The sequence below is a fragment of the Sceloporus occidentalis genome, unplaced genomic scaffold (genome assembly GCF_023333645.1).
Source record: "Sceloporus occidentalis isolate IW3139 unplaced genomic scaffold, rSceOcc1.0.p SCAF_3, whole genome shotgun sequence".
In the NCBI taxonomy this organism is placed as follows: domain Eukaryota; kingdom Metazoa; phylum Chordata; class Lepidosauria; order Squamata; family Phrynosomatidae; genus Sceloporus; species Sceloporus occidentalis.
This window is the reverse complement of record NW_028316983.1, coordinates 103,319,685-103,333,318: the sequence shown is the minus strand read 5'-3', so window position 1 is coordinate 103,333,318 and position 13,634 is coordinate 103,319,685. Positions and strand designations below refer to the sequence as shown.

Genomic DNA, 13,634 nt, shown 5'->3' with positions numbered 1-13,634 from the left:
AAGTACAGATAAATGCAATCAATTACACAGGTAATGACTCTGAGTGTAAAGCTAAGGAAGGTCTGATCACAAAGATAATTGAAAAGAGAAATCCTTTAACTCCCTTCCCTCCTTTCTCTTTATTGTATTGCCCAACTTTTGTTATTTTTGAGGTCTGCATTCCCTCAGGGATAATGTGTGGGGACAACATGCTGGCAGGTGATAAAGTCAGAGCAAAATGTAGGTAAGCCTTCTTCATTGTTTCTACTGTATCCAGTGCTGTCACTGCACTTGCAGAAGCAGCTATTGACAATCTCATTCCTTCTTGCATTCTGTGGAGTTTATCACATGGGAGGAATTTCTCTTAATTTCAAATGAAAAGAAAGTGCGGTCAGAACACATTCACATGAATTCGCTAGTTCAGCGAATTTACGTGAATTCGAATTGCGTTCCGACTGACTTCCCACTGCCCGAAATTATGTGTGGTAGTCTATCACACAATAACGTTAAACCCCATGATTGCATTTGGATTGCCATTGGATTATACTTCCAATTTCCCTTGTCTGATAAACTCCTGTGATACACCCCAAAACCTGCTATGGAGGGCAGGGAAACTGGAACAATTTTGGGGTGTTGGGAATGTTGGGTGTGGCAATCTCAGTGCTACTATGAACATCAAATTGGAGTTATTAATTTACTTAATTAATTCCCTGACTTCCTCCCAATATGTGATCCATGGCAGCTTACCATATAATTAAAAAAAACCAACAACTAAAAATGAAACAGAATAGTAAATAATAATAATATTTTTTTTAAAATCATAGTTAGAAAATAGCACTACTTTTTTAAAAAATGAAATCACTGGAAACATTACACTGAGGATAAAAGGCCCTTCTGCAGCAACCAGTTCATAGTCTAAAGAATATCTTAATAACAGGTCTTTGCTGGCTTATGAAGGGAGAACAGTGAGGGGGGCAGTCAAGCCTCCTGTGTAAGGAAGGTTCACAGGCTGGAAGCAGACAAAAAAAGGGGCCTTTCACATGTTCTCACCAAACCCACCTGTGATGGTACTGAGATCAAGCATAAACCCACCATCAAGGATATGAACACTTGGGCAGGCTCACATAGGGAGATATGGTCTTTCGGAATTTACCCTTTGTTTCCATCATCTTTTATTCTCTGTCTTGGTCTCTTTTTGTCACCTTTTCTTCCTTCTGTGCTCCAGAGAACAGAACCCGGAACAATGGATGCAAGCTACAGGAAAAGAGATTCCACCTCAACATTAGGAGGAACTTCCTGACAGTAAGGGCTGTTCGACAGTGGAATGCACTCCCTCGGAGGGTGATAGAGTCTCCTTCCTTGGAGGTCTTTAAACAGAGCCTGGATGGCCATCTGTCAGGGATGCTTTGATTTGGATTTCCTGCATGGCAGGGGGTTGGACTGGATGGCCCTAGTGGTCTCTTCCAACTCTATGATTCTATGATTCTATGATTCTCTTCTCCCTCCTCATCTATCACTGATACATGCAGAGGAATTTGAAATCAGAGCTCAGGCTAAGAGCCAAATGTACTCCTAGAGCTAAAAGTTGCTTTACTGCCTCCACTCCAGACCCCATTTGGACAGGGCCATTCTCTCCAAATCTGCTTGTAATTATTTCCTTCTCTTACCTGTCAAAGTGTAATACATCTTTGCTGCACGTTTCCCTTTAACTTATACTGAGTCAGATTGCTGGTTAGAGCCCTCTTCAGTAGATCTCTAGGAAAGAAGTATTTATGATCTCTGTCTTCGGAGATCAATTTGTCTAGTGATACTGAGGACTGCATCTGAAAACCTCTGCATGCAAGAAATGCACTGTCGTACTGAGCTGCGGCCTCAATAATAATGGCATTATAAGCATGTGTGTAAGCATGTGATACTCTCAAATAATTCACAGGGGCACTGAACTGAGGAAGGGGAGGGGAGGGAGGAGAGCAATGGTCTCTTGATTCCTTTGTTGCTACACATTTCCCATTTCCTCTCCTTGGCAACAATCTCACTTCCACTTCATCTTGTGTTCTTTTGGCAGCAAAGCAGGAAGCTGGTGTGACATGCTTTGGGGTAGGACATGGAACTGAGCACCATCAAACCCAGTTCTCTTTGCCTTTGTAATCCTTGCCATGAAAAGATGTGACCAAGCAATATCAGAGTGTGGTCCAGTTAGCAAAATTTTAATGAGGAAGAATATGCAATCTAGGAGAGGCCACAGCAGATTGCTTTTGCCACAGCCTGCTGGAAAAAGCAAGATTCTGCCCCTTTCCCTCCTGTCCTTCCTGCTGAGTTGAGTCCAAACTATTTTTGCACCTTGTACTCAATTTACAGCAACCACAGAAACCTGAGGATCAAGGGGGAAAGTTAGAGGAGGAGAGAGACACTAGGACATCTTAAAAGCAGCTTAAAAAGTGGACAACAGAAGATTCATTGGGACTTGCCAAATTGGGATAGTTAAAGCTGGTGGGAGGCAATTACAAACAAAGAAGAAATGGTGTGTACGGGAGGCAGGAACACACTAATACCTATCAATTTCTGCCAAAGTATTTAAATAAGTGTTCTTGAAAGTTAAATGAACAAGGCTGCACCTCCAGGCTTATATCCATCCACAACTAGATTCATGTAATGGTAGGTGGCAAACGTTACCACACACCACGAGGCAGGGAAAGAGCTCACTATGGGAACCCTACTTCTGCTGACAGTCATATTTTCCCAAACATTGAGATGGGGATGCACAAATGCTAAATCAAACTGTATGCCTCAACTTGAGCCCAGAGAGACTGAGGTTCTAAAAGAATTACCAGGCAGAAAGAGAGGAAAGGATAAAGGGCTCTGGGAGTATCCAAGATTTCTGCGGGGAGAAGAGGAATTGCAAATGTGGTTAGTATGAGTCATCTATGAATTTATTATAATTGGACTTCAGAGAACTATTTTCGTGGGCCGTGACGGAGATGAACAACTAATAAGAAAAAGAAACAGCAGTAGTCTGTTTAAAGAGTCCCTCAGACTCCCTCTTGACATACTCTTCCACTGAAATAAATGAGAATTGCTTCCTCCTTTAGAGCAGAAAATTATATTGAATGTTGTGGTTCTAATTTAGTCTTAGTTGTTCTGTACTTCTTATTCACTGTTCAGCTGTTTTAATTAAATAAAGAATTACCTCACAAAGTCTGCAAATGGCAGTGTTTTTTACATTCTCCATATTACATTTTCACCAGGCTACCACTTAATACAGAATGACTATCCTCAGGGATTGGATCATTTTTGATATAAATTTTAAGCATCAGCAACTGGCAGTCATCAGTCCAAACATGCTCCTATGGAGAGTACCAATGACCTCCCCTCCAGTTGTCAGCCAAGAAGTAAAATAAAATATGAAGGAAGAAGTGGCTATAACCATTAGGGATTGGTGGGCTGGCAGGCCACTTTCCATTGCCCTTTCCAAATGGTCCTCCATTTGGAGGACTCTATTCTTTAATTAAGGCTGCAAACTTCAACTCATTAACCAGTTAGTTAAACAGATCTTTTAAATCAACTCAATAGGCATCCCCAGTCGGGCTATTCAGCTATTAGGCAATACAGAAAGGGAACATAATAAAATCTCTTTCGACCCACAGATGGCAAGGATCACCAGAGAAAGGCCATTTCTCCCTTTGACTCTTTCACAGGCTAGCCTCTCCTAAGATAGAATGTGTTATGACAAGCAGATACACTATCTAAAAACAAGGGAACGGAGCTGTGATCTTACTAGTTTTGAAAATGTATACAGTTAAACTTTTATGATGGATTTAGTAAGAATTCTTCAACTGCATGGTAGTCCTAGTTTTGTTGAACTGTTATAACTCAGCTTTCACATATCAGTGAATTGCTCTGAGCCATGAGGAGGAAGAGGAAGACAACATTTCTTCCAGGACTTATCTACATTTGCCTTCCACCTTCACAGGGCAGACATACAGCACTGTAGTATCCAAGTGGTATCCTACAATGTTTTGGATACTCTACCACACAGAAAATGCAGAGGAAAATAGGAAACAGCAAGACTACAATAAATTCTTTCTAGGAGCCAGTTTTGTCTCTTCTCAACCATGATCTTGTTACCATTCCATCAGAGTAAGGAAGAGGGAAAGGTAAGAAACAAGACTACCCTATCAATTCAACTGACAGATCAACACTTTTCAGTTCCTCCTCTTCTTTATTCTTTCTGGTTAAAGGTAATAAAATTAAGGATGTTTGCCTGCGTTATAGCACTGTCTGTGTGTGTGTGTGTTGTCAACCTATGGCAACCCCATACATTTCATAAGGTTTTCTTAGGCGGTTTACAGACTGCCCTTTTGGGGCGGCCTGTTCCTGCCCCTTTCCCCGCCGATCGGGGCCTCAGCTGCCACAGTGGCAGCCTCTGAGGCCCCGATCCGCCGCTTTCCAGGCTGCGGGGAAGCAGCAAAAGGCTGCTTCCCCACGGCCTGGAAAGGGGTGTCCTTGGGGCGTCATGCTCCAAGGACACCCCAACAGCGGTGGGGAAAGGAGAAAGGGGCCGCTCGGTCCCTTTCTCTTTTGTGACGCTGGCGCAGCCGTGTAAAGGCTGTGCCAGCACCACAAACCCAGGAAGGAGCGCCGTGGAAAGTGCACCCCAGGCGCCCTCGTGCAGCACCAGGACGTCACTTCCGTGCTGCTCCGTTTGGAAGCGACACGGTCGTGACATCTCAATGGCGGCACCCATGTAGAATGGGTGCCGCCATTTTGTACGTACTAGGTACTTACTAGGGTTAGGGCATCCGGAAAGGGCGCCCTTTCCTAACCCTAGTACGTACCTAGTACGTACTATTGGCGCATCTGTAACACGCCTTAGACAAGGAATCCTTGGAGGCGGTTTTGCCAGCTCTTTTCTCTGAAATATAACCTACAGCATCTGGTATTCATTGCCAGTCTCCCACCCAACTATTAACCAGAGCTGACTCTTCATAACATCCAAGATCAGATGAGATCTAGTGCCTTTAGCAATTTAAGCCACTAGGTTGTGTGTATGTGCCTTCAAGTCACCTGTTGACTTATGCTAACCCTTTGAAACTCCATTAAAGCTGGTTATTACCAGGACCTCAAAACCGTAAAGAATTATGAGTATTCTTGTTTACCTTTTCCCTCACAATTCCCTTTTTCTTTTGTGTCATGTCTTTTCAGATTATAAATCTGAGGGGCTATCTCAAAAGAAACAAAAGATATGAGGCCCACCTTTATAATATAATAGTGTGGTATAAATACTCTGCATACATACATACATACATACATACAGGATTGGGCTAAATAAGGTCTTCCAGCATAATCTCCACATAAATACACAATGGCACAGAATATTCACACTCATAATGACCAAAGGAGACTGCAGACCTAGCTGGTGTAAATTTGTCTTTACTGGGTAGATGGGCAAAGACAGGAGAAGTCATCCCCACCCCCAAGACTTGGCACAGAAGGAACACTGACACTTTGCAGATGAAAGCTGCTTCAGTCTTCGAAATGTGGCAAAGTATTCAAATGACATTTACTAGTTCCAGTGCAAGAATCAGAGCTCCTTTGCCTTACAGAAATTAAATATCAGCCAAACTGGCGAAAGGAATGGAAAAAAGCCAGTTCTTGAACATGTGTTGGAACAAATTAAACTCCTACGTGTATTTTAATTACATTTTGGAGATCTCAAGATGTTCCCAAGCTAAAAGAAACAAAAGGAGGACAAGGACCTGAGGTCTCAAGTGCAAATACTACTCTTTAATATGCAGCCATTTTGCTGAAGAAAGCTTTAAGGTCCTTATCAGAGCAGAAAACCACTGCAGAAATTAGGCTTTGTGAATCCAACAGTGGTAGTGCAAGACACTGTCTTTCCATGTTCCATGCCAAGGCCTAGTTCAGAGACAAATAATTGCCTGAATTTTGGCAGTGACTCATGAAGGCACCTAATAAACATCTTTGTATTCTCTTCTTGCCAGAGTCCTAGAAAACAGAGAGCAATTATAATGGCCCTTCCCAGAACAAGCTGGCATGGCAAAGTAACTACAATGTTGGATTTGTGTGTGAGTTCAAATCCTGGGTTGGTTACTGCCAATAGTTATGCATGTGTGGTTTTAATGGAAGTGATACATAAGTAAGCTCTTAATGGACTGGCAACAAAATTGTGCTGCAAAACTTAAGGCTGGTCACTAGTTAATAAAAATAAATGGCCTTTTCTTCACCTCCCCATACCACCAGTGATAGCTGTTCACACAAAATATTGTTGATATTTTATACAAGGGATTTCAAAAAGAATGGTGCAAAAGTAATACTCTTCTTATTTGGTTTTGCACCATTCTTTTTGAATCACCTTGTAAATCTCTTTTGTAACACAAAACAATGGCGGGATACATACCGCCATTTAGTACGTATAGAATACGTACTAGGGTTAGGAAGGGGCGGTGCTTCCGCACCCCCCTAACCCTAGTACGTATCCTATACGTACAAGATGGCGGCGCCCCTTCCACATGGGCGCCGCCATCTTTGCGTATCGGACGCTGAGCGTCCGTACGCGTCGCGCCGCTTGCGACGTAGCGGCGCCTCGCTACGTCGCAAACGCGACGGTAAAAGAAGCTCCATTTTGGAGCTTCTTTTTCGGTCCGCGCGGGAGTCGGGCCGTCTGAAGGCTCCGGCTCCCCCGCGGACCTACTGGCGGCGGCGGCAGACCGCCGCAAAGCGGCGGTATGTACCCCGCCAATATCAACATTTTACTTCCATCCTTTGCAAGAAAAAGAAGGCCCCATCTTTGTATGAGTTTTGAAATCTTTTTAATTGTATTTTGTTTTTTAACTTGAAGATGAATTGTTTTAATACTGCAAATAGTTTAATTCTGTTTTAATGTTAACTTTTTGTATGCTTTTAATTGCATTGTTCTTTTAAATTGTAAGCTGCTTTGAATCCCATTTTTGGGGGTTAGGGGATGAGATATATAATGCAAATCTACAGCACTATATTAATAAAGCATAATAATAATAATAATAATAATAATAATAATAATAATAGCAGTGCCCTGAGTAGTACACAGATTCCAGCTCTATAGCACCATCTTGGTTACATATCAAGTAGGAAGTACTGGGGAAGAGCCTTGTCACTACGCAACAATGGAGCAATTTAAGTTTTTATTAGATCACTGGTTAAAAGGTGGTTTTTCCACTCCTGTCATTTGTTCACAAAGTTTGGCCATCTTGCCTTTCACATCAGGGAGCAAAATATCTTGGATCAGCCTTTCAGCTTCTGCTATGGGTGCCTCTTTTGAGCTGGATAAGTGGGTGACAGGGACGTAGCCAAGGGGGAGAGTGTTCTTGGGGTCCGGACCCCTTCCCTTCCGTTAGATAAAATGAATGGTGTGTGCTGCCGCACCGCCGCACACAAGCCCCATTATAATGGTGGCACTTAGTCTGGACCCCTCCCTTCCCAAAATCCTGGCTACGTCCCTGTGGGTGAGTGGAGGTCATAAGTAGCTTGATGGATCTCTTCGTTACTCCACCACTCTAAGGGTGTATCTACACTGCAAAAATGAAGCAGGCTGACACTAGAGCTCTCTGACAGACCAGGATGAATACCTCACCAGACCACGAATCCTAGGATTCCACAGGATGGAGCCATGACAGCTAAAGTGGTGTCAAACTGCTTTATTTCTGCAGTATGGATACATCCTAAGTAACTTTTACCTCTGAAAAGGTAGAAAGAGCTCTGGGAGGCCTTTAGAACAGGTTGAGTGATGGGTCAGTTTCTTTGCCTAGAGCGACAGAGCTTGAGAGTAAGCAGTGGAGAGATGGTTGCAGCTGATTTGTGACAAGCAGTGGCACAGCAACGGTACAGAAGTGAAAGATAAGGAAGTCTCACCCCATTTTCCATTTATATTCCCCCTACATTCTTTGTTAGAAGAAACACGGGGGTGTAGCAAATTTATGCTGTAGAAAAACTCGTTTTTCTAGCTGTGTGACGTAAAAATGCTCCAGCATAACAAATAGGCATTTCATATTGGCCAATGAATGTGGGACAAGGCTGTTAAAGGCTTGGGCCCACTTAAAATAAATTGAAATGTATGTGGGTCTATATATTAATGCCTGATTCTTACACTGAAGAGGAATAAAAAGTGAAGGTACTACAGCTTCCACCACTAACTGAATGCATGAGCAATCACTTTTATATCACACCATCCTCTATTCTCTTATTATTATTATTATTATTATTATTAAGCTTTATTTATATAGCGCTGTAAATTTACACAGTGATGTACATACAATCAATAAAATAGATAAAGGTAGATAAAAATAAGCCTGCCTATGGTGTACATTCTACAAAATAATAAAATAATAATATTAATACAAAGAAGACAACAAATTAAAACTATCAAATAATTAACATGCAATGCCTGGGAATGCTTCCTTGAATAGTATAGTATTTAGCTCAGCAATGAAGCTGGTTAAAGAAGTGATGACCTGTGCTCGAGGGGGAAGGAGGTTCCAAGAGTGAGGGGCAGCAAGTGAAAAGGGGCGAATCCAGGACGGAGCAGTAAAAATCCTACGCTGAGACAGCAGACCTTGACTACTAGAATAGAGGGCGCGAATGGGATGGTGAGGGGAAAGAAGCTCTGATAAATAAGGAGGGGCCAGCCCATGCAGGGCTTTAAAAGTCAACAGCAGAAGCTTACACTGAATATGGAAAGGGAGGGGGAGCCAGTGAAGGGATGACAATAAAGGAGAGGTATGGTCGAAACGGTGAGCAGATGTAATAATGCATGTGGCTGAATGCTGAACCAAAATTAAAGGACGGAGGAGCAAAAGAGGAAGCCCTGCCAGAAGAAGGTTACAAAAATCTAGTCACGAGACCACTAGGGCATGGATCAAAATCTTGGCAGTAAAGGCCAAGAGAAATGGTAGAATTTTAGTAATGTTATACAAAAAGAATCTACATGCCTTGGCTGTGGCCTGAATCTGGGGGATACACGACAGAGAAGAATCAAAAATGAAACCAAGGCTGTGGGTTTCCTGGACAGGTCGAACAGAAATGTCGCCAAGAGAAACAGAAAAGAACTATTGAACAGTATGCTTTGGTGGAAAAACAAGAAGCTCCGTTTTGGACATATTGAGCTTCAAACACCAATAGCACATCCACTGAGAGACAGCTGTATGACAAGAAGAAACTTGCTGTTCAAGACCCAGAGAAAGGTCAGGGGTGGAAAGATACAGCTGAGTTTCATTGGTGTGCAAATGATAGAAGCCAAAAAAACTGATGAGTTTTCCTAGGGACAACGTGTACAGAGAAAACAGCAGGGGACCCAAAACAGAGCCTTGGGGAACTACAACAGATATGGGAACAGAAGACGAAGCCTGACCATCCATCTGTACTGCCCCACTGAGTCCCTTTTCAACTAGAGATGCTCTCTCTCTCTCTCAAAAAAAATACTCAATGAAGGCAATTAATATGAACAGTACATTAGTAAACATTTATATTTTCCGTCATGAAAAGTACATGGGTAAATATTTATATTTTTCAGCAGCCTCAGGATGACTATTAAGAAGTCAGGAAAGCCAAGACTTTCCGGTTATTCTGGAAAATGACAGAATTTAGGGAGCAACCTGGGGCTCTTTCACACTGTACAATTATAGTGGCATGATTTCATTTTAAATGCAAAGTTGCATCCTATGGAATCCTAAATCTGCAATTTAGGGAGGGATATTTAGAATTCACAGCCAGAGATCTGTAATGCCTAACCAAACGCAGGATTCCACAGGATATTGCTATGGCAGTAAATTTGAATCATAGAGATATAACTATGTCATGCGAAAGGGCCCCTGGGTTTTCTTCAGAAGCCTCAAGTGAAAGATATTCTGACAGATTGGGTAGACTAGGATGCTAATAGCAGGAAAAGGAGATATCCTTCTGGTTTCCCTAGAAGCGTTACGTCTAGCTCCACCTGGCAAACGCATCCAGGACAGCTACTATCCTCCAGCCAGCCAGCCAGCCAGCCAGCCTAAAAATATAAGAAGTCATTCAATTAAAAAATTAAATCACATCCTTATGAATCATTGGTCAAAAACAACAACTGTTCTGTAACCAATGAAGCACAGCAAATTTGGCACTTCTTCCCTGAGCTATCTTCAAAAAAGACATTATCCTTGTTTTCCTTAAAAGGTGGGACTTTCAAGTAAGCTTGAACACTGAGTTGCATATGTGGTGGTGGTTGCCCACACTCACATGTACAACTTCATCTTAAACATGCTTACTTGAATGTTAAGTCCCACTGGGGATGAAGGAGGCTTATTCTAGATAAGTGCAGGCTTTTGTTTAAAGTGGAATAATGCCTCAATTGGCATAATAGTTTGAGTGTTGAACTACGACTCTAGAGACCAGGGTTCAATTCCCAGCTCGGACATGAAACCCACTTTGGCAAGTCACACTCTCTCAGCCTCATGAAAAGGCAATGGCAAACCTCCCCTAAATAAATCTTGGCAAGAAAATCCAAGATTGGGTCATCTTAGGTCAGAAATGAGTTGACGGCACACAACAAACAACAAAGGCCTCAATCCAATTCCTAGTCCCAACTAGAATAGGCCCATTTAATCAATTGCTGAATGGCAGGCTAAAATTTACAGATATGCCTTTTATCAGGGATGTCAATAGTGGGAAGAAGGGGGATGCGCACCAGACAAGGTGACACCTTAAATGGGAGGTGACACTACTGTCCCAAACATCTACCTTTTGGCAGAAACAGGCCTTTAAAATGCTGAAGAAATGGTGTGAGTGGGGTGAGGCTCAGTGGAAGGAGAAAGGAGAGGCCCTAGTTTTTTTAAAATAAACTTTAAAATTTTAATTAATTTTTAAATGTGTTTTTAAAATTCTTTTAAATTTATCTTTAAAAATGTCACATCTTATCAAATTTTCACTTTAACCACATGAAATGATACACATGTAAATACATTTTGACTGTGCATATGATACTGCTATTTCACAATTATTACCATTACATTCAGATAATACAGGAATTATGATTTATGAGTAACATTAGTACAAAACCATTGCTAAGGATTCTGTATGGTGGTATGGGAGGAGGTCAATGACTGTGTGTGTGTGACACCATGAGTTACCACACTGATGCCAACTCTAGTGATGCTATTGCCCTTTATTTTGTGGGTTTGGCCTGGCCACAATAATTTACTAAAATGAATACAACTGGTGTTTTTAATTAAAGGGCACAATCTCAATTTATCTAAAAATAATAGAAGCAAACTTGGGAACAAACTTGTAACATCAAAGTATTTTTCACTCTACTTTTAACTAAGGATGCTGTCACAGTGCAGAATTAATGCAGTTTGATACTGCTTTAACTGTCTTGGCTCCATGATATGGAATCCTGGGATCTGTAGTTTCTTATAGCATCTGAGCTCTCTGACAGAAAAGGTTAAATAGCTCACAAAATGACAAATTCCAGAATTCCATAGCATTGAGCCATGACAGTTAAAGTGGTGTCAAAATGCATTAATTCTGCAGTGTAAATGCAGCAGCATAAGAGATACATAACAACTGAGTTATTTCCAGCTTGAACATAACTCCAACTCAGGATATGCAAGGATGAGTAAACAGAAGAAAAAAAGAACAAGCTTACACCACTACAGAGGGAAGGAGAGCTTTACAAAGGCAGCCAGTATAAAGACAGGCACTTCAAGTGTAAAGGTGAGAGTACTATCTGATTTATTCATGATGAAATTCTGGATGATCTCCAAGAACTGTGACTTAACAGGTGTTTTTTATATTCTGAAAATGCCAAACTCATGCTGGAGAAAAGCTTCAAAGAAACTCTGGATCTCAGTTAGTTGCCCAGGGACATCTCTTTAAGTGCCAAAAGCATGTTGTTATTTGCAAGCATGTTCTGAATCCATGTCTTCATTTTCAGGGTTTGTTTGTTTGTTTGTTTCACTTTGGCATCCTCAGTTCTCCAGTTGGAGTGCATGTCAGATTCATACAAATGTACTGAATGATAAGATTAACAATAGATTTCCAGTATATGTTATAGACCAACATTTTGCAGATCGAAATTGGGATATGCATGGTCTCAAGTCACATCAGAGTGAGGGGGGAAATGGGAAAAGTAATTAATGAAGAAGAACACAAACTGGGAGAGGCTGTAGCAGTTTGATTTTTTCTAAGCCTATTGAGAAGGGCAAGATTCCGCTTCCACCTCTTCTCTCCCTCCTGTTCAGTTAACTGAGTGCAACCTACTTGGGCACTTTGAACATGCAGCAATTGAAGCTGAGGACAAAGGGAAAGAGGATGAAGAAGAAAGAAACCAAGACATTTTTAAAGCACCTGAAAAAGTAGGTCAGAAGACTGAGAATGTCCATGCCAAATTGGGACTGTTGGAGAGTATGATAGCATCTTTCCAAGAATAATGCTAGCCCTCTTGTAAGGTTTTATTTTTGCAAGTTGGCTCCAAAATATTCAGAGCTAGCCCAGAACATTTTGCTGCCTGAGGTAGAAAAGATGCATACCAAGCTTTTCCTCCTGCACCCAAGGCAAAAAATACCCCAAGTGACTCTTCTTGGGAATAAAAATACAATGAAAACAAATTACATAATAATTTCCTGTCCTCTGATGATGGTTCAGATCTGCTGTCTAAGGCGAATGCTCTATTCTGCCTAATGGTAAGGCTGGTCCAACCAATATTTCTTTCTCCTGGTGAGACTGTACCAACAAGACCCTTTTTTAACAATGTAAAGATGCCTGGAGGTCTGTTGACTGTAATAAAGGCTTTGATTGATTGATTGAAATAAAAAATAAAAACTTGGGATGTCTGATCAAGAAATCAAGACAAACTCAGTCCAGACGTGCCCATCTAAGGAAGAATCCTCCTGTTCCACCCTCCAGTTGCAAGTTGGAAAGAAATAGTGCAATGCTGTGGTTAGAATGTTGGACAGGAATGCTAGTGATCCAGGTCCAAGTCTCCACTGAGCTATGAAACTCTCCAGGACACCTTGAGCCAGTCACTGTCTCCCAACCTACCTCAAAGGACTGTTTGACAAACATAGCCATGTTATTCTGGAATATCAGTATGCAAAAACATCTTGTAGCACCTTTGAGACTAACTGAAAGAAAGAAGTTGAAGCATAAGCTTTTGTAGATGTGGTCTACTTCATAAGATGCACGGAGGGAACCAAAGGATTGTTGTAAGTATAAAGTAGACAGATGCCAGACATACAAATACGACTAACCAGTCAAAGGTGAGATATAAAAGTAACTGATATAAAAATAAGAAAGCTTGAATAAGTCTTTTATTCCTACTATAAGGACCACCTTTCCCCCTAAACTATGGAACAACATTTTAAAGGGAAGCAAAGAGAGAAAGCAACAGACCACTATACCCACACACATTCTGCGTTTCTTAAACAGACTGTATTGCTCTTTTCCACTGTAGTTCATGAAAGACATCCTAAAGCTGTGCCAATAGGAACTATACATGAATGCTTGTATAAATAAAAAGGAGACACACACTTTGCTAAAACTACAGTTGGCATAACAGCAACCAGTGTTAAATGTTCCACATGAGTGTTAATGATCAAACGGTAACGTTTCAGTGGAAGTAAGTTGTG

General features: G+C 41.4%; 1 protein-coding gene across 3 annotated transcripts in view; it reads right to left on the bottom strand.

Annotated features, from left to right (window-relative positions):
- The window catches only part of ALG14 (ALG14 UDP-N-acetylglucosaminyltransferase subunit), a 50,748-nt gene that overhangs the window by 11,564 nt on the left and 25,550 nt on the right, over nt 1–13,634 (bottom strand). The window lies entirely within an intron of this gene.